A 7486-nucleotide genomic window follows, 5' to 3' on the forward strand; every position below is an offset into this window, starting at 1 on the left:
TACCCTTCACCCATTGAAAATGTACGGGATTTGTTTGTCATAGAATTGTATAACCACTGTTGTACTTAGGTGGCATTGAGGTGATTTCCACTCACAGTAGCCCCAGGTAACAAAATAACCTTGCCCAATGGGGGTTTCTAGGCTGTAACCTTTGTGGGAACCAAGTAGCTGGTCTTTTCCCTGTAGAGTCACTGGGTGGGTTTGAACCAAAAACCCTTCAGTCACCAGCAGAGTGCTGAGCCAGCTCACCAACAGGGCTCCTCTGGCCACTGTGGCTAGCATCTAGCCACAGGAGGTTTTCATTACCACAGAACGAGCTCTGCATGCATTGCCACGCCTCCTTCCCCATTCCCGACCTCTTGGCTACTTTCTGGCTTTATGGATTTGCCTGCTGTGTTTCGTGTAAAATAATCCATAAGGAGTTGACCCTTTATGTCTGGTTTCTTTCACTTAGCAATATATTTTCAAGATTCATCTGTGTGGTAATGAGGTCGACTAGCAAAAGAAACTCCATTTTTGTTAGCTGCTAGATGATTTGCCCGCTTCCCCCTCCCATCTCGGGAAGCTGACTGCTCCGCCTCCCCTGATGGCCAAGTCTCTGATGGTGATCAGTTTTAGAATGTACTCTCAGGTTCCCAGGTTCAGGACATTATAATGAGTTTTTATTATTCTTCAATAGATCGTTTCTTTTGATTATTTTTCAATATTGTTCCTTTTGATGTTGTAATCTGAATCGTATACTTAATCTTGCTATAACCAGGATGTCATAATCAATTTTGGTATTGTTTCTTTTTTTGATAAGAGATGTGCCTTGCAATGCTCACTTGCTCTTTTTGAAGTTACAGTTAACCCATTAATTTTGTTTTCTGCTTCTGTCCGTGTTTGAGTCCAAGGCAGGTGATAAATGAGTTTTTTGCCTTTAAAGATGGACTGAGAAGTCCACTCGGGGCTGCTCTGAGGAGAAACAACTTTAGTGTCTACATAGCCCAGTTAGCTGAATAAAGACACTTCTAAATTTCAAGACATTGTAGTGGCTGTCATTTATCTGAACCCACAACAGTAATAGATACCAATATTTCATTCTTTCTCATGGCTGAGTAAATTTCCATTCTTTGATGATACTGCATATTTGTTTATTCATTTGGTTTGTTTCCACTATTGCCATTTTCTATACCTGTCTGGTTTGAACATGGGTTTCAAATTGTCTTGGGTGTCTGGCAAAGAAATGGCTGTGGCCCATGGTGAGTCTATGTTTAACACTCCCAGGATCTGCCTGCATGCTATCAGTGTCCGCTGCACTATTTCCCCCTACTAGCAATACACAAACATTGCAGTTTTCCCATTGAAGTGAATTGACCCAAAGCCACAATCATGGGCCCTAACATGCCAACCGTCATGAAGATAACACAAACCAGGCCATGTGCATATTACGTTATGGAAGTCCAAATTCATCTTTTCCTCATGGACAGTCGGTTTGCTCAGTATCATTTGTTGAAAAGATATTTCTTTTTTGTGTGTCTACTTCTTTTTTTTTTTTCTTTTTTAACATTTTATTAGGGGCTCATACAACTGTTATCCCAATCCATACACACATCAATTGTGTAAAGCGCATTTGTACATCGTTTCTCAAAACATTTTCTCTTCATTTAAACCCCCAACATTAGGTCCTCATTTTTCCCCTCCCTCCCCGCTCCCCCCTCCCGCATGAGCCCTTGATAGTTTATTTTGTCATATCTTGCCCTGTCCGACGTCTCCCTTCATCTACTTTTTGGTTGTCTGTCCCCCAGGGAGGAGGTCACACACAGTTCTATGTAATCGGTTCCCTCTTCCCTACCCATTCTCCCTTTACCCTCCCTGTTTTGCCACTCACACCACTGGTCCTATAGGGCTCATCCATCCTGGATTCCCTGTATTTTCAGTTCCTATCTGTACCAGTGTACCTCCTCTGGTCTAGCCAGTCTTGCAAGATCGAATTCGAGTCAGTGGGAGCGGGGAGGAAACCTTTAGGAACTAGAGGAAGGTTGTATTTCTCATCATTGTTACATTGCACCGTGACTGGCTCATCTCCTCCCCTAGACCCCTCTGCAAGGGGATCTCCAGTGGCCTACTAATGGGCTTTGCGTCTCCACTCCACACTCCCCCCATCATTCACTATGAAAAGATATTTCTTTCAACCAGTGATTTCTCTCGATTTCACAAAAAATCAATGGGCCATAAGTGCTAAGGCTTAATTCTTGATTCTCAATTCTATTAGTTTATTTAGTCATACCCCTATACCAAGGAGCTCAGGTAAGGTTAGTAGTTAAGCACCTGCCTGCTAAACAGAAAGCTCTGTGCCTCAAACCCACCAGCTGCAATGTGGAGAAAAGATGTATGTAAATTTGCTTTGGTAAAAATGACAGCCTTGGAAAATCGATGAGGCGGTGCTAGTGTGTCCTGTAGGGTCATTATGAGTTGGAATTGGCTGGCTGGCACACAACAACAACAAAATCCTTATGCTACATTCACACTGTCTTGATTTTAGTAACAAGTCATGGGGAGTCCATCCCGTTTCTTTGAACCCTTGCACTTCCGTATAAACACTGAAACAAACCAACCAACAAAAAACAAGCATTAATCTCTGCAAAAGCATCTGTTAAGATTTTTGAGGATTTTGACTCTGTAGATCAATTTGATAAGTATTGCTATTTTAACCATATTATCTCTAATCCAAGAAAATGAGATGGCCCAAATTTCCGCAGATCTTTCATTTTTAAAATAAGTTTTAATCCTTTGAAAGTTTTAATCTTTTAAAAATGAAAGATGAGCTGATACCCAGGGCTCAAGTAGAAAGAACATGTTTTGAAAATGATGATGGCAACATATGTACAAATGTTCTTGACACAATGGATGGATGGATGGATGGATTGTGATAAGAGCTGTAAGAGCCCCCAATAAAATGATTTTTTAATGTTATGACTATTAAACTGTACCGTTAAACGATTTAACTGTAAATATTTTGGTTTTGTACTGTTGTAAATGCTATTATTTTCTGATTGTTTATGCCTCTGATGTTTAAAATCACAATATAACTTGTGTCCAGAAAGGATACTGGGCTCATTCAGACAGCCACATTCTGAGGAACCCAGGGATCAAAAGCGGAGCCTAGGGGCCCATTACCCACTCCTCCCACGCCTTTCAACCTAAAATCGCCCCTGCACGAATGGGCAGTAAGTCTGGCTCCCCTTCCTGGTGCTTCTCCTGGCCTAAGTGACATCATCAGTGCTCAGTGCTGCTGCTGCGGGGCAGGGTGGGGGACAGCCAGCTTCACCCCCTCCTTAGCGACTTCACGTTTACCCCTCTGGTGGGCCAGGAGTGTTTCTACCAGCCCATGCCCCGAAGGTCTCGCCGGAGATCGCATACCAAGGTTTACATAGAGCAGGATTAGATATTGCTTTCCATCTTGCCTCTCCAGAGGGTACAACTATAGTGTTGGAACAAAGACAATTAGAAAGAGTTCGAATGAGAGAGACTGAAGTTGGTGACCACATGTTCTGCTCTGACAATCCATTCAGCACCATTTCTTTCTTTCTTTTTTTTTTTTAAGGAAGGATTTACTTTATTCACATGTGCGGGTCCTCAGTTTAGGATGGAGCAGCTTGGTAGTCCTTGCAGCCTTGGCTGGGCTTCGACACACCTGTGGTCCCTTGAGGGACACATAGGTGACTTTGCTGGTGTTGGCTGGATTCTCTCCCAGGGAGCATCAGCTGGGAGAGTTGGACCAGCTTGACTCTGCTCCACGTGGTCTTTCATCCTCAAGCCTGGACTTGTTCATGGTAACTGCAAAATTTCACTGTCAAATCCATTGCCAGGAGGTCAATTCTGACATACAGAGCCCCGGATCATTTCTAAGGCTTTAAATCTTCATGGAGACAGACCACTGCACCCTTTTCCCATCGAGTGGCTGGTGAGTTTGAACTGCTGATCATTCAACTAGCAGTCAAGTCCTTTAACCACTGTACCACCGTGACTCCTTACAAAAGAGTTGAGATGTGCAACCCTCTTGATGCCCAGCCGGGAAGCAGGCACACTGTTACTTCTGCCCCCTTTTTAAAAATCATTTTATTGGGGATTTGTACAGCTTTTATCACAATCCATCCATTGTGTCAAGCACATTTGTACATTTGTTGCCTGTGGGGGAAGGCCAGTCCCCCACAACTAATCACGGGTTCGATAGGTGCAATTGTACAGTTAAAATATGCAGAGAGATTATAATAAAGTCATAGAGAATGAGGGAGGTAGGAGAGACAGTAAAATAAAGAAATCAGACACATTTCATAGTAGCATGCTCACCTCAGTTCCTCTTGGTGGTACAGGGCAGGAGAGAGAGAAAGAGGGGACGGAAGACAAGGGGAAAGGAAACCGGGGAGCGAGGACTGGGAAGAGAGGACTGGGAGAGAGCTCTTTACAGCTAACCAAGGCTTATATATGTTTGGGTGGGGTGCAAACCCCCTAATTACAGGTAAAGACATACGTCACAGAAAGGGGTTGCACTATAGGTAATACAGCAATGAGAGGGGGACAATCTAGGGGTAAACATGCAATAGGAAGTGGAGGGATATTGGGGGCACACATGTGACAAGATGGGCAGATCCCAGATTCAGGGAGGCAGCCTAACTTTGGATGTCACCGAGCAGGTTTGACCTGTTCTCTGACTCTCCATGGAAACCATTATCAGTAGAGTGTGAGCCCCACCTACAGTGGGCCAGATGCCTACAGGGAGAATATCTCTAAGCATCTGACCTCCCACCATGTGCTGGCAAACAGCCTCTAATGTTTGGCATATCTTTGGGGGAGACAAAGCTGAGCCATTGGTATCAGCTTCTCAGTTTTCCCCCTACCTCCCTCCTTCATGAACCCTTGATAATTTATAATTTTTTTTCATATCTTACACTGACCGATGTCTCACTCACCCACTTTTCTGTTGTCCATCCCCCTGGGAAGGGGTTATATGTAGATCATCGTGATCAGTTCCCCCTATGTCCCCCCACCTTCCCCTTACCCTCCTGAGGGATTTATGTGTCCTGAATTCCCTGTGTTTCCAGCTCTTATCTGTACCTGTGTACACGCTCTGGTCTAGCCAGATTTGTAAGGTAGAATTGGGATCAGGAAAGTTGTATGTTTCATCAAGAGCACCATTTCTAAGAAGGTGATTTTCTTTGAATTAATCCTAGATAACATGGGAGAGACCAAGAGCAAGAACAAGAAAATTGGAAGAAATAGATTACTGGCACAGCTATGTTGGACATGAACCTGGAAGATATCCTGGAATCGATCAATAGCATCAATTCTTTGTAAATGTAACAGTTGAAATTAATTGTAGATATGTTCAGTGTGTTATAAATCATATGAGAATTCTGTAATTGCAGATTGGTTATCTGTTTAGAAAACAAAAAGGTTTTGTTTTTTTTCTCTATTAACATATGCACCTCTACTATAATATAAATAGATGGCATGGCTTTGAAAAATGATGACATTTGGTAGATTTTTAAAACTACATGCTATATATTTCAATATAAGCATATCAGTATAAAGTATTCATTTTATATACTTAGCCTACATCCCCAAAGCTGACATTTTGAGAATTATTAAATGGCAAAGTCATATTTTCCTTATTAAAATTAGGATATTTTTTCCCTGTGAGCTATTTGGTCAAAAGTTTCTGTCTCCTTAAGGACCCAGACTTTCTAGCCATTAACTGAGACAGAGAATTTTTAAATGTGAGAGAAAATGACAGTCTTATTTTCATATTATTTGTCAGTGTTAGCTTTGGTATAATTGGTGACTTACAGAATTACTGTTGAAAAGAGCATGATACAATACTGTTAGGTAGCTAGATTTAGGGGTGGGGGTTGTCCCTCCCAGGCTTGCAAAGGCCCCCATAGAGGAGGTTGGGACGAAATCAGACAGCCATCAGATGTCTCTGAAGACCCTAAATTGAGCATGCTCACACTCAAGCCCCCTAGCCAGGTGGGAGGTACACCTGGACGGTCCAAATTAGGTCCAGGCGCATGACATCACCCAGGTGGGCTCAACCCAGCCAATGGGGTCAACCAAGACCATCAACCACGCCCCCCAACCACGCCTGTGGCTTGAAATATCCTGGCTGTGGGAAAGCCCCTCGTAGCCGGCTCCTAGCACAGGGTGCAGGGGAGGGGCAGGGTCTCACACACGCCCACTTAGGGCCTATGGGAGCTGGGGGCGGCGGGGAGGGGCGGGGTGAGAGGGTGTCGGAGACAGCCTCTCTTACTCTCTTTTACCCTGCTGCTGGTCAGTGGCAGGTCGGAGGGTGGGGGGCACGCACATCGCCCAGGTGTGCCCATTCCACGTGGTTGCTCATGCCTGGTGTGAACCCCAGCGTGGCTTCCGTGCGGCGTGGCACACTTTCCATAAATAGCGTGCACCCTTTCAAGACTGGAACACCTGAAACGTGCCTTGTTCTTCATAAAAACCCACTTGGATTCCAAAACCGAGGTATTACCCACTCGGGAAACTACAGTCCTGCCTTTTCTGAGCTCTCCAAATCTTAAGAAACCAAAAAGAATCTTAAATATATGTAAACTCCTATCTGAAGAAATAATCAGAACCCCAAAATATCTATACTATGATTGGCTAATCATGACAACCCAATGTTAATATAAATCTAGAAAATGAATTTCCCGTTAACTGGGGTAAAATTTTGATATATTAGGCGGTGGGGCCTTTCTTCTTTTTTTTGGGGGGGTGGCTTACAATTATTTCATTTTGTTTTGAATGATCTTTAAAAATATTCAAGTACATTTTTTTTTGAAACTTAAACCCTAAAGTAAGTTTCAACACTGATTGTCATCTCATTTATCAATGATTTTTATTATAACTTTCATAAATGTCTATTTGGATCAATTGAGTGATACAGAAATAAGCCTTAGGAAACCTTTCAAGTGTTGCACCCCCACTATATGAATAACCCACATAAACACAGCCTTAACTAGCTTATCACAGACTGTGGGGTCTTATCTGAGTAATAATTTAGCTATATCAGGTATTAATCAGAACTTCTAGGTCAAATGCATATGTAACATTCTTATGGCAAAATATATTGAGTTAGAAATGGTTAATTGATTAACAATAGATTTTAATATAGAACTCATATGTAGGTTAGTACTGCTGAAATTCTTGATAAGCAATAATGATAACCTGAGAGATAGGGGTACAAAGATATACGTAGTTCACTCCTCTTTAGATCCTTAGGAGACACGGTATCCCTTAAACGAGGATTGTTAAGTAGGAGGAGAACACCATGCGAATCATTAATTTCCTAAGAAAATGCTTCAGGTGTTTTGGTGTAGGCCTGTACCACACACAAGCCAAGAGCCATCAATTCCTCTCCTTCCATTAGACTTTTAACGAGCAGTAACCTTCATTTTTGTACCACAACTAATAAAGCAAGGACAATTAAAACTACTGT

Source organism: Echinops telfairi, unplaced genomic scaffold, assembly GCF_000313985.2.
Source record: "Echinops telfairi isolate 266 unplaced genomic scaffold, ASM31398v2 ScPeMD7_7417;HRSCAF=8455, whole genome shotgun sequence".
NCBI lineage: Eukaryota > Metazoa > Chordata > Mammalia > Afrosoricida > Tenrecidae > Echinops > Echinops telfairi.